The 13,860-nt window shown below is 38.7% G+C and overlaps 1 long non-coding RNA gene across 1 annotated transcript; it reads left to right on the forward strand.

Annotated features, from left to right (window-relative positions):
- Window positions 1–507: 507 nt before the first annotated feature.
- Window positions 508–13,265, forward strand: LOC138688050 (uncharacterized). Its single transcript, XR_011327101.1, has 7 exons — window positions 508–558; window positions 1,799–1,909; window positions 4,209–4,342; window positions 4,495–4,642; window positions 5,033–5,091; window positions 10,498–10,588; window positions 10,818–13,265. It is a non-coding gene; the product is annotated as an uncharacterized lncRNA (long non-coding RNA).
- The last annotated feature ends 595 nt before the right edge of the window (window positions 13,266–13,860 follow it).

Genomic DNA, 13,860 nt, shown 5'->3' on the forward strand with positions numbered 1-13,860 from the left:
GTATTGAACCAACGTCTGGTAATTAATGAATAAGTATGTTATCTGCTCTTTCTTCTAAAGGGGCTAACTTATATTTTTTGACAATTTTTTAAAGGATTTTCTGAAATCCTTGAAAGCTTCCAAAAATAATTATATAAACCATGTATGTGTTTTATGTGAACTGTACAAAGTAAGCCATATAAAAACAATATCCGGGAGGATTGGGCTTTTTTAAACATGTATTTTATCAAATTGACAAATGGAGAACTTTGTATTTTTTTAAATTAACACAACAGCCAATTTGTCATGAATTTTAATATAAACTAACTTCTGCACTTTCCTCCTTCCATGTCCTCACATAATTTCTGGAACTGGTGTTAGCAGCTATGTAGATTTCTTTAAATGCTGTATCTGGAGTCAAATACTCCTTCTGATTTAGCTTTTAAGTTAAAAATACACATATTCATGACTCATGCTCAAGTCAGCCTATAAAACAAAGCTCAGCTTTGCTGTTCAGTTCTTACGAGACAGCAGTGTAACAGCATTATGCATGGGCTGCTTGAAACTAACTACAAAAAGGTATTCTGTATAGAGCACTTTCCTGGACTTTTGAAAACTATTTTAGTATCCTGACACGGTGTTTCTTTGCTATAAACTGCTGCCAAGAGTAAATACAAATCAAGTGTGTCCCCAGCCTGTTTTGTGAAATTATGGCACAACATTTTGAAATTATGCCAGCTTAAGATACAAGCAAAAGTGCTGCTGGCTCTGGCTTGCTACTGTAAATGTAAAACATTAAAATGATGGTTAATGAGAAATGGATGGAATTCAATCCTGCCCAGGAAATTCAAAGACCTAACAGGGAAAGGAGGCAGAAATATGTATATGTATCATGGCTCTGGGGCCTGATTTGTTGTCTTGAAACTTGATTCCTCTCTGCCTGAATTCTGCTAGAACTTGGGGAAGATCAATAGCATTTGATTGTGTGCCCTAGGAAGGAAGAGATTGCTCTAGGTGGTGCTAACGAGTGGTAATTTGGGTTTGGTGCTGGTTTTCCTCCCCTTTCTTTTCCTATATGCCAAATTCACTTTGACACTGTTTGGTCTGTGACCTTTTTATCTAACTTGCTTCTGGGGTTTGTTAGTTATTTTTCTTCATTATCCTCATCATCTAACCTGAGTGCTTGCCACTGCTTACACATCCTTCTCCAAAGGTAGGGATCATCATCCAAATTCTGGAGAAAATGCTTGGCCAGCATTAAGAACTAAACATCAGCTAGTGGGTTAAAAGTAGGTAGACTGAAGAGTTGGTCAACACCAGCTTTTTTCCAGTTTTTGAACATGGTTAGAGAGCCCTCGTGTCACAGGGAGACATGAAAGAAAAGGAAGAGAAGCCTGTTGAGAGTTTCACTTCACCATCTGAAAAACCTTGCTCACTCTTATTCTTTCCTTGTGTTGCTTTCATTTTTCTTCCAAATGTTTCTGTTGCTGCCTCTCATGTTCCTTAGCTGTAAAATAGCAATAGCATGTCTGCCTAGCTGCTGCTCAGGTGAGTGATTCGTATTTTCAAATTCCATTCAGCACAAAGTATGAGGTGTTATTACTTATCTGTTATTACTTATCTATTATTATCCTAGCAAGATTCCACTCTAGGCATTCATTTTAATTGCTCTATATATTTCTTCAGAAATCATCTCTCCCCTGCAGTTTGGAAATGCGGATGGATCTGAATGACATACAGGCAAAATCTGACTTGGGATATACTGATATGGATAGAAGATACATTGATATGTTTCTTTAATGCTATATTTATATGACAGGTGAAGTCAAGAGAAGAGAACAGTTATGTCACTTATGCAGAAGACCCTTCAAAAAAAAGTATTCACTGGCACTGCTAGAAATACCCACAACTTCATTCTGATCACATATAGGTAACTTCATACTTCGGTAGCTGGTACTTTCTGTTTTGTGACTAAGTTATGGTTCTGCAACAAAATTGAAAAGAAACAAGTAACATATTTGGGGTGAATTTCATGTCATTTAAGTTGAAGCATATCATTTCCTTAAAAAAGTTAACATGGCAAGAGATTTAAAATGTGTGTTAATAGATACAAATTACTGTAATCACATCGAGATATAAATGACTGTAATCATGTCCGCTTAAATCTTTCAGTGATTATAATGCCATCATTTCAGTGTCATGTTTCTAACAAGATATTAATTTCTTGTTGCGAGTAGTTTTTGAATTGGTATAGCTGTGTATCTTAAAGCCCATTGCTCTTGGGGGACACAAATATCATTTTCAGGGGCAAGAAGAGATTTGTAAAGGAAAGAGAATTTACTGTAGGTGGATGTGCAAATCAGGTAACTGTGAGTCTGTATAGACTTAAATACTGGAGTGCCATCGCTATCCCTTTTTTGAAAACAGTTGTGATTGCACAGGGAAACTAGAATCCAAGGAGGCATCCAATGCTAACCATTGACTTCTCCCAACTTAAATGAAAAGGGGTCGGGGAAGTGAAGATTTTTCAGAAGAGGACATCTGATGTGTATAATACATAGAAAGCCCTAAGGCAGTGTGTTTAAAGGGTTTTAAATCACCATTTTCTCCGCTGCTGTATGAGTCCTGGAATTTACTGGGGCACTGCACACACACAACACAGAGGTCCTCCGTAGAGAAACATATGCCCACACTATCGTGGATATTGAGTGACTTGAGAAAATTATTATGACAGTGAAAGGGGCTGCTATTTTCCAAAAATTTAAGGGCAAACTGTTGTACTATTTAGCTCCTGCTTTCATCAAAATTAATGTGGACATTTGTAAGCCAAAACAAGGGAGAGGAGTCTGTTTTGTAATATTTTTCTGAGTGTTACTTTTCCCGGTGTGGGTAATGCAGAAGGAACTGTTTTGCCCTGGAAGCTTCTGCGCTGTAGCCAAAGGAGGGTGTTCACAAGCTACAGATGTTTACTGTGTCAGGGATTTTTTTCCCTCTCTCTTTTGGGACGATTTTTTTAAAGAATAAGTGTTTTAAAAAAAAAAAAAGGTGCTTCGGAAGTCTAAACTGATTTCCAAACTTCTGATTTGCTTTTAGTTAACTCCTTGCTTGATAGTATCTTTGACCATCCTTAATTTAAATAATTGTACTTCTGAGAAATGTACTGTCCAGTGAAATCTTTTCCTTATTTCCTCTTAATGACTGGCCCTGTTCATTGAGAAGAAATATGTAAATAATGTTATTACCAGGGAGGAGAGTTAATAGCCTTTAATAGCTTAAATTCTGTGAACAATCATGCCCATGAGGAAGTCCTTACACAAATAGTCCTGGTAAACTCAACAGGACTCTTCATGCGGTAAAATTACTCATACAAGTAAGTGTTTGAGAGCAAAATGTCAGTGGTGCTCTCCCACATTCCTCCTGTTCCTCCATGAAAGAAAGCCAGCACATGAACATCAGAAGGCATTTTTAGTCTAACATGTCCCAAATAAGGATTTAATCTAGACTAAACAACTGTTTTGAATATTTGCTGTAACTATTAATTATTGAAAATGTTTTGAATTTTTCTGTTCATTTCCTAGCTTTAGTTCTTGATTTAAATCATCTGTAGTGTTCCTACTTAGTGTGTTCACTTGGTATTTAATATTTATAATTTCTGTTTATTACAATTTAACAAGCTCTACAGTTAGCTGCATTTTACTTAAAGTTAATTTATTAGTCTAAAAGGGTTCTGGAATGAGTGATTTAGCAAAGAAGCAAAAATACCTGAAACTCTCTGTCCTGCTAACAAGGCACTGCATATTTGTTTAATTGTAAATGCATATCCAAAGCATATACAATAAGCTGTAGTATACTTATCAAAGAGATACTGTCTGCAAAAAGCTGTCATTTTTGTCTGATGTGAGGTTATTTCAGAAGTCACAATTTCCCCTTGCAGGTACTGAAGTTATACACTTATTTATTTATTACAATTAGTGCATTCTTGGTACAGCTGTTTCATGGACAGGTTTTAATTAATTGATAAACCAACTATTTTTCTGAACTGGTTAGTAAAACTGATCACAACAGACCTGTGAGTTTTTGGAAGCAAGTATGCAAAATTTCCCATAGTGTTTTTTGGGGGTTTGGTTTCGGGGTTTTTTTGGTCTACTGTATCATCCTTGATCCTAGTGGTAAAATAAAAACTAACTGCATTTAATTTAGGCTGATTGTAAGTCAACTCTAATCTACAGCTGCTGAGAAAGTTGACTGATTCACCCTATAATTAGGTCTCTGCATCATCTTCCTCATACATAAAAGGGCAGCTGGATTCCTGATTGTTTTCCTGTGGTCACCAATGCATCTGAGGGACCTATCTGAGTGACAGGTACTTACATTCATTTGGAATTTTTAATCATGGCTTAGCACTTGCCAGCTTCAAAGTATATACTGTTGGGAAATTAGTGTCACATCATGTGATACAGTGGTTGTAAGTCTGCAAAGAAAACAGATTGTTTGATTATTTTTTTTCTTCCATAGCTAAAGTTAACTGTCTGGACAGCTGTGAGTCAAGCCTTCAAGACACGCTGCTTTATCTGATTGGTCTCAGTCTTGATCTGGCACATGAAAGAAAATGTGAGGAAGTTTCAAGCAGAGATAATTTTGCAAGTCCAAAGATGAGGATAAGGTCAAGTTCGCTTGCATTTTCACAGTGTCTCATTACAAACATAAAACAAAGTGCCATGCAGACAATATGAGGTTTAGTGTAGCAATGTAGTATGGTTTTCACCTTCAGGAGATTTACATTGCTGGAGTAGTTTTCATGTTCTGTTTACCAGTATCAAAGGAAAATACCACAGTAAAGAAAGAGCAGTTATATTTTTTTTAAAGGTGACTCTTCCTTCTAGGGAACAAGCATATGGAGACTTTAAGTTTTGAGGTTTAACTTGCACAGGTGTTGCCAACATCTCATGAGGCTGCAGGGTAACATTAGCATTCAGTTAAGGAGTAAGTTGTCATTATTCATATTACATTAATTTAGCCCATAATGTTACTGTAACTGCTTTCTTCCTTGTAGGAAAGTACCACTTCTTCCATGCATTCAGAACTGTGGATCTTACTGCAGGAATCTATGGGGTGAGAGAATACAGATTATTTTTTTTTAACAGTGTCCTTTATGGTTATTGGGAGGTCTGTGTGAAACTTAAGAATTTTAGCCTGTAGGGTGGAAGGAGCTGTCCCTGCCCCATGAGGCTCACCAAAACCACTTCGTGAGCTATGGAAGAGCATTGCCTATAAAAAGCCAATCCTACCTACTGCCTTCCCTCTGCAGAAACTCTGTTCCTGTCTCAGGGCTGACTCCTCAGTTTGTACAATTTGTCTTAAGTCCACCAAGGTCTTTGTGAGATTTCCTAACTACTTATTTTTCTGAAAATTTTTGGATCTTAAATGTGTGCATTGCTATGCTGCAATGCTTTATGGCTTTATGTAATCAGTTTTTCTTACATGAGAATTGTTGGTTAGCTGTGCATTTCAGTAAAACCACAATTTAAAATTTTGTTAGCTGTTTTAACACGCAGTAAATTCTGTGGTTAAAGGACGAAGCATATTGAGCAAGACTCTGCGCACTCTTCAGTTCAATTGCGTAAAATGCTATTTTGTGTATGCTGTGCATGAGGTCTGCGCACTTGTGACTGTTGCGGTGTAAATGTTATATTTCCTAACGTCTACCGCAGAGAAGCAGAAGTTGGGAGGGTTTTTCTCTCCAAAAATACAAATGCAGAAGAGATAAGAACAGATGCTGTCATTAGTTACATCTGAGCAACTCCCATGCGGTCACTGGGTATCAGCATTTTTGCACTTTGCACATTCAGCTATGCATGGAGGCCTTGCGCATGTGGTCATGGTAGATGCTTAATGTGATACACACCCAGGAAAAGGACTTTGTTTCCTTAAGCATTTTCACATTTCCAGCTTTTATGTACAGCTCCTTTACATGTTGGAATATAGACAATGCAGCTCTATGATGAAGAATCTTTTGAGGTCTTCAGATGTCTTCATCTGAGATTTTAAAAAGTAATGCTGTCATCCCCCAAACTAAAAATCCACGCAATGAAGTCAGTCAGCCTTCTTTCATTAAGATGTTCATTATAAATGCCATGAAAATATAAGATTATAAATTGGCTGTAGAATATCTTAATAGCTGGCATGCAAATTATTCTACCACTCTAATTACATAAATAAGCACAGTCAACACATTATGTAAATGGCCACAATAATTGGACACCTTTCTGAATCCTTTTGGGATATCTCTTCAGAGGTAATTACAGTGGTGCAAACTATAATGTAATGGTGACATTAAAGTGAAGTGAATGATGTGTTGCTAGACAAAGCTTGAAAAGATAGAGCACTGATCTGTTAGAAATTAGCTATGGTTTTATTTTATTGTAAATTTGTAAATTCTCCACAGTTTTAGTCTGGTTTGGATTTGGGGGTGGTTGTTCTCTTTTGTCTTCAGAGAAAACATCTTTTATAATCAGAAGGGCACAGTCATGGAATGCGCTGGTCACTTGGATGGTTATTAGGGAGAGCTGTGCACGAGCTGGAACTAAACTAAACCCTCAGTGCAAATCCCCACTGTGCTCTAAGACGAGGATAATACAAAAAGGAGCATGACTCGTTCTCCTGTCTCCTTTCCTTGCCTTAATAAGAGCTGGGAGGATTTAATAGGGAGTAATAACATGTGCATGTTCAGCTATCCTACAGCAGTCAATATAGAAGTGCCCTCCCATTAGGTAGCAGAGTATGTTCAAAAGGCTCAATGTTAGGTGTTAGGGCAATTCCTGCATAATTTTTATTGCTTCCTTTAAAAGTCCCTTCATTTTACAAACTCTGAATGTCTCAAAGTATTTCTCTGCTTTTCTGTGCTGTTTTCATCATTTTTCCATAATACCATGAAACCATGTTTAACTTCATGTAGCGCTTTCTTCCAGGGAGAGCTGATCTCCGCACAAATTTATCCTGATCAATCTGTGTCCAATCTGTTACTGGCTTGATCAGACGGAAATGGATGATATCAGTGAAGCTGGCATATTGCTCCTAACCCTTCCTGATGGTATATTCAATACTTGAAAATACCAAAGGTCTAAATTTAAAGGAAGATCTGTAAAATTATTGTCCCCTTTCCAAGAGAAAGGGGCAATTCCTATAATATATATCTCATCTCTCCAAAAGTCTTAGTTTGAAATCACTTTTTGCTCCTGTATGGTCTTTATTCCCATTTAACTTCTAGGGCATGCTATATTGCCCCAAAATACACCACTAGCTTTCAACTTTTCCACATTATTTTGCAGGTTTTTATAAATAAAAGTATTGAGTGTTTGCCTTTAAGCAGACCTGTTTTCCTTTTCAAGGCAGTGTCTTTCATTATTAACTTTCAAAGAGCAAATCAATCCCACTAAGCTGCCACACTTTTTATCCTAATTATTTTTCCATTTGCTGTGAGCGTTTCTTATTCCACATCTGCATTTAATATAACTTTGGTCTTCTCCCTTTTAAAAATAATATTAATAATCATTTATGTCCCTTTACCTTCCAGCTTTATTAAGGCATTATTGACCCTCACCTTTGTGAATGTTTGCCCTTGAAGTTTTTAACGTCTGTGATAAACCTGCACTATTGCTGCTTTCATTAGCTGGCATCAGCCATAAATTAACTACTTCAGCTCAATTTCAGGTTCCAGTTCTCCTAAGGTAATGTCAAGAATCCTTCTCTCCTAGCCAGCCTTACACCAGAGGAACAGGGAGACCAATTTTGATGTTTTAAGAGCTGAACGTCAGTATAATCTTGTTTATAGTCAAGAATATCTCCTCCTTAAGTATTTTCTTACTCTTTCTTGGCTAATGGAAATCCTTTGGATACTTCTGATAGTGTATGCCCCCTGCACTGTCTGTGCTAAAATATCCAGACATTCCAAGACAATGGTGGCATGATCCTGAATCGTAACTGTAGTAGATTTTTGTAGGTGTTACTGCCTTTTTAGTTCCTTGCGACAGATCATATCTTTAAGCCATGCAGTCAGACTCTCCTCTGTTGTCATGTCTGTGTGCATGAAAAGATTAGCTGCCCAGTAACATAATACATTTCAGTGATGTATACTTGTGACTTTGCTAATTTTGAGGTGTGATTACTGACTACAAGAAGAATCTGGCAAGATACAGGTTCTTATTTTGGTCCTTAGATAAAAATGGCATGCCTTCTGTAAGCATGTGATGGACTATATGAAAGATGATACTGTTTGTGTTTGATAATCTGTGGTTTTAGCTTATTCAATCAACTGAGTCTGAAAAGCAAAGACAAAACCAAAAGGAGATAGTTTTGGAGAGAAGTGATAGCCAATCTGTGATATTAGTCAAGAACACTTCAGTGGTGTCATGAGTCAATTGTAAGGAGTTAAAAAATTTCTGACAAGGTCTTCCCTGTTAACAAAGTTTATATTTTAGGAATTCTATATAATCTTGTTGATTTGTAATTGATATTATACATATATGCACACGTTTTTACCAGGTGAACAACACAGGTTGTTTAGGCCTCCTGGCAAAGCCCGTTTGTACGGCATGTACCACAGCTTTACCTCACTGTGGCTGAGCCTTTTCATTCCTTTCCTCTCAAGTTCACGCGGATTCCTTGTGTGCTGATATTTGTGCTAATGATGTGTATCTTTGTGGTGGGTTGACCCTGGCTGGATGCCAGGTGCCCACCAAATCTGCTCTATCACTCCCCTCCTCAGCTGGACAGGGGAGAGAAAATATAACAAGAAGCTGGTGGGTCGACATAAGGGTAGGGAGAGATCACTCACCAATTACCATCATGGGCAAAACAGACTTAACTTGGGGAAAATTAATCTATTACCAATCAAATCAGAGTAGGATAATGAGAAATAAAACCAAATCTTAAAAACACGTTCCCCTCACCCCTCCCTTCTTCCTGGGCTTAACTTTACTCCAATTTTCTCTACCTCCTCCCCCTCAGCGGCGCAGGGGGATGGGAAATGGGGGTTGTGGTCAGTTCATCACACACTGTCTCTGCTGCTCCTTCCTCCTCAGGGGGAGGACTTGTCACACTTTTCCCCTGCTCCAGCGTGGGGTCCCTATCATGGGAGACAGGCCTCCATGAACTTCTCCAACATGAGTCCTTTCCGCGGGCTGCGGTTCTTCACAAACTGCTCCAGCGTGGGTCCCTTCTGCAGGCTGCAGTCCTTCAGGCACAGACTGCTCCAGTGTGAGTCCCCGTGGGGTCACAAGTCCTGCCAGAAAACCTGCTCCAATGTGGGCTCTTTTTCTAAGGTATTAGAAGACTAGTATTAGCACCTTCTCACTGGAACAGAGGAGAGATCTGTCTGGGTAACAGCAGGTTGGGAAGATGATCTAAAAGCTGCAGAATGCAATTTAAGAGTCTTGGTCCAAGGGAGAGGCTAGAGCAGTATCAAGTCATCCCAGAATATTTGACTTCTGCTACAAAAAGACATGCTAGACTCGAATATATTGGAAAACTGCATATTAATAAGCTTTTATAGGGTCAGTCTGTGGGGAGGTGCTGTACTCTATAGGACGGTAGAGTCTCTCTCTGAACATAGGCTGCCTCAGAAACCCAAATGTTTTGTTCCCTGACCTTTTTAAATTTTTTTTTTTTTTTTGCATTCTACCCAATGTAATAATTCCTTTGCTAAAGTTACTCCCTAATTTACACATAAATGTGCCAGTCCCCTTCTGTTCCTGTCTATCTTAGAAGCAGCGTGAGAAATTCAGTTTTTCCTCACTTACTTTTCAGTAGAACACAATAATAATTATTTTTTTAAGTAGAAAATAAACTCATGCTAAGTATCTTGCATTTTGACAGGCAACATTAAAAAAAATAAAGACTGATGGCCTGTTGTACCCAAAATCGTTTGTTATAAAATGCAATTTAAATTACTCTCAGTTGGTTTGGAACATCTTTTTTCTAGGCATAAACCCAATTTTTTTCCCCCTCTAGCTTACAGAGAAATATACACTAGATAATATAATACTTTGCATAATTTCTTGCTCACTGTGAGATGCCTCTTAAATATACCCATTATATACATGTACACATATTGCAAGCTACAGTAAGAAATCGTTATACAATATATAATGGACAGTCATGTAGATTATTCAGGTATTTTAATACATAGAATCAAATAACTCTTTTACAATTTAAAATTGACAGAAAAAGTTCTTAGGATGCAACTTTCCTAGCAAATGCATCCTCCAATATTTCAATATATTATACAGTTAACGCCAATAGGAAGGGTACAATGTAGTGATCCCACATTGATTGTAGGATAGCTGATGTCTGTGGTGTGTAAGCTGCTATACATACATATCTATCCTGGTGTTTTTACAAATAGTGTTTCCCAACATTGGTGCTGTACCTGACATTTCCATTTTAATAAGATGTAAATGTATTTTTAAACAACGATTGCATTTGAGATGCTTCTTTAAAGGGTTTTCTCTTCTCTTAGAGGGCTTTCTGGCCTCTGATTTCTCCAAGTCCTGGAAACTCAAAGCTAAATGCTTCTATTAGGCTGGCTTAGGCAAATGTGGACTTTCAGGAGGTACGTTCACATGTGTTTCATCTTCAGCAGTAAGGAATGGACATAATGAGAGGTGTTATAGACAAAATGTTTAGCTTATGCCTCTAAGCCAGTTGTAGCCAACAGGTAATTCTTTAGCAGCCTTGCATAGGACTGACTTCTATGTGGAGTAAGGATGAATCTTGGGGCTGGTCTTTGGTGACAACATAAATGAATGTCAGGAAAATTAATTCACTATATTGTCTTCTAGGTCTTTGTTTCATCTCTGGAGGAAGATGGAGGAAATCCATGCAGGAAAAATTCACCAAGGGATATTTAACAAAAAGATAACACCTGACTTGAAGTCACTGAGCCAGAAATTGCTGGAAGCTGGGAGAGGATACCTGGGAAAGTATCGCTTACTCTTCTATTACAGTCTTCTGCATTTATCTTCTATCGCACAGGATAATTTGGCTTAACCTAGTACAGCTGTTCTTATGTCTTGCACTCAGATTTATATGGATTTATTGATACACAGTGGATATTTACATGTCCATTTTAGCTCATATGTGGTATAGTTCTTCCTAAATCCCCTGTAAAGTCAATGGGGAGCAAAATGTTCCTGCAGGAGGCGTTTCAGAGAAAAAGCCTAGCTTGGGTTCTCTTTCTCCAGGTAATCCTCTATCCACTGATAGCAGAGGGAGATAAAACATCTGAGCTGGCTGATACAAGCTGCATAGCGTTGAATGGTTTCTCCTGACCCCAGCCTGTTCATTACCACTGAATGTACCCCCTTAACACAGAACACACACAATCTGTGGCAAGTGCCATGTAATGAAAATTTGCGTTGTGCTGTATCAAAATACCATATCAGATTCAACAGAGAATAACAATCATAATGCAATTACTCTATTTCATAGCTACAAGGAGAACAAGACACAACGGGGCTTACTGTTGGGTGCGTGTGGCTTTTTATCACTATTAAGCTGCAGTGTAAAGTTCACTGTATCTCTGAAGCCCCCAGGGGACATCTCTTGACCCTTCTGACTGCTTCTCAGCATGGTGGATTGGGCAGCTCAGCATCTCTGTGAATAGCTGTCATTCTGGTGGCGCACCCGTTTGCTGCCAGCACAGTCACAAGCGGAGAGCCCAACAGAGAAACAACACGCAAAGATTTGCCCCTGCAGGGTGGGACAAAGGGGAAGACTGTGGTAGGTGGGGTGAGGCTACTGCAGTTTGGAGGCACTGGTGTAAATGCTGGTGACTGAACGTGCCCCTTAAGCAGCACTGGAGCTGCCATGACACCTGGTCCCATGGGCCTCCAGCCCTGCCTGTGTTTCCTCACTTCATATGAGAGAACCAGCAGAATAACAAAAGACTATTCCTAACACATTTCACTGGGTGTTTTCCCCCCCCTCTTTGTCTGGGATTATTCTGAACATAGCTTAAACCTTAGTGCCCTCTTCTGATCTTGAAATAGGTGTCAGCTCTCGGCACACCTGTCCCTGCAGCTCCAGCTCAGCAGTGTCAAACAATTGTTTGAAGTTAGGCAACCATTTGGGGACACAGATATTTTAATCTGTAATCAGCTTTAAAGCCTTCAACATTTACTCTGATCAGAAACAGGAGCTCAGGCTCTTTCCTACATATAAAAAAAAACTTTTTTTTTTTCTCCCCTGGCAGGAGCTGTAGGCTTGATCTGAAGTCCACAGAAGTAAACCCTTATCAGCTCTGGCCCAGCCCTTAACACAGCAAGTTCTTTGGCCAGTAGAGTTGCTTAGGCTGAAAGAGGCATACTATTACAAGGTCTTCAAGGGACAAATACTAATTAAGGATAATCTGGTAGAAAATGTTGCCTTTCTGGACATGTTTAATATGGGAAATACTGGTAAAGTGAAAATTCTACAATTCCTTACTTTTGGAAGGCTTTTCAATGCTACTAAACCAAATTTAGTTTGTGTGTCCATATCTGTAGACAGATGTATGTAATGCATATTAGGTATATCTCTTAGACTCAGATAGCTGCAGACTGTATGAATAAGTTCATTCATCATTTATAGGCTGCCACCTCTGGGATGGAAGGCAGCAGCTGTCAAGGAGCACACAGCAGTCTCAAGGCATATTCAGAAACTCTGCATTGTAGGGTGATTCCACGCAGAGGGAAGTAGAAACCTCTTCTTTATAAAAATGTATGTTTGTCTTCTAAAATCATCTTAAAATCATAGTTTTTACTGATCACCATCTAAAAAAATTCTTATAAAATGTTTGCCCTGAAGGCACTTGATATGTCCAAAGTCTGCTAAATGTTGCTAAATCTTCTAACGCTAAATTTACTGCAAAATAAGGTTATGAATTAATTGTCATGGTACTGGCTTTTCTAGACTGTGGCTGTTTGCTTATGCTTTAAGCAGTTAATATTCTGCAAACTGAGAGTTGTGCAACTGCAAATAAACATTCTCTACTGACAAAACTATTTGTTGATATTTTTAGATGGGAATTGTTGAGACACTGATGGGCAGATTAACACTAGAGGCCTCTCGAGCAAGAGGTTTATCAACACATTAAGCAACAAAAGGGATATTTATAGTACTTTCCTGGAATATGCTTTTTCCAGCTCTCTATTGCCATCTTGAGCCTCTTGCTGCCTTCAACAGAAAATCCAGGCTGGGGCGTAACACATATAGAGACAAAGGGAAAATAGATTTCAGCCCTGGTGACTAGAGCCCTCTCCAGTCATCAGACGCAAGTCACCAAGTGTAAGAGAAACAACATTATTTAGTTTAGTTGAGATTATACGCATCGTGACAAAGTATAGCAGGAGTTGAAACGGAGTGCCAGGGCAGTGTGATGCTAGTGGAAATTTGTTGTAAGGGGTGGCAGAATAAGGTTCTTGGAAAGCAGCTGAGCTTAGGCCCAATGTGAAATTCTTGGATACGTGCATCACGCAGACACCACTGGCAGCGGCTGTCAGAGCAGCTAATAAGGGTTTAGAGTACACTTGCAGGGGGATAGAGAAATACTGAAAGTGCTATCCTACCTGTTATGCAGATGTTTTGATACCATTCTCTTCATCCTGTAATTGCCCTTCACAAATTTTTCACCTTCCTCTGAAAATCAGTACAACAGGACAGATCAGGTATTGTGGTTCCAGTGATCCTAACTGCATACTAAAGAAAATCTACAGATTTCCAAGTCCCTTGAGATAGATGGCATAAAAAGTAGAAGCCTGAGGCCTTCCTATGTGGGCACTTCTCCAACACCTCCTGCTTTCTACTTTGTAATCTTGAGACTTCTTTTTATAGGTTTATAACTTT

The sequence above is a fragment of the Haliaeetus albicilla genome, chromosome 12 (assembly GCF_947461875.1).
Source record: "Haliaeetus albicilla chromosome 12, bHalAlb1.1, whole genome shotgun sequence".
Classification (NCBI taxonomy): Eukaryota; Metazoa; Chordata; class Aves; order Accipitriformes; family Accipitridae; genus Haliaeetus; species Haliaeetus albicilla.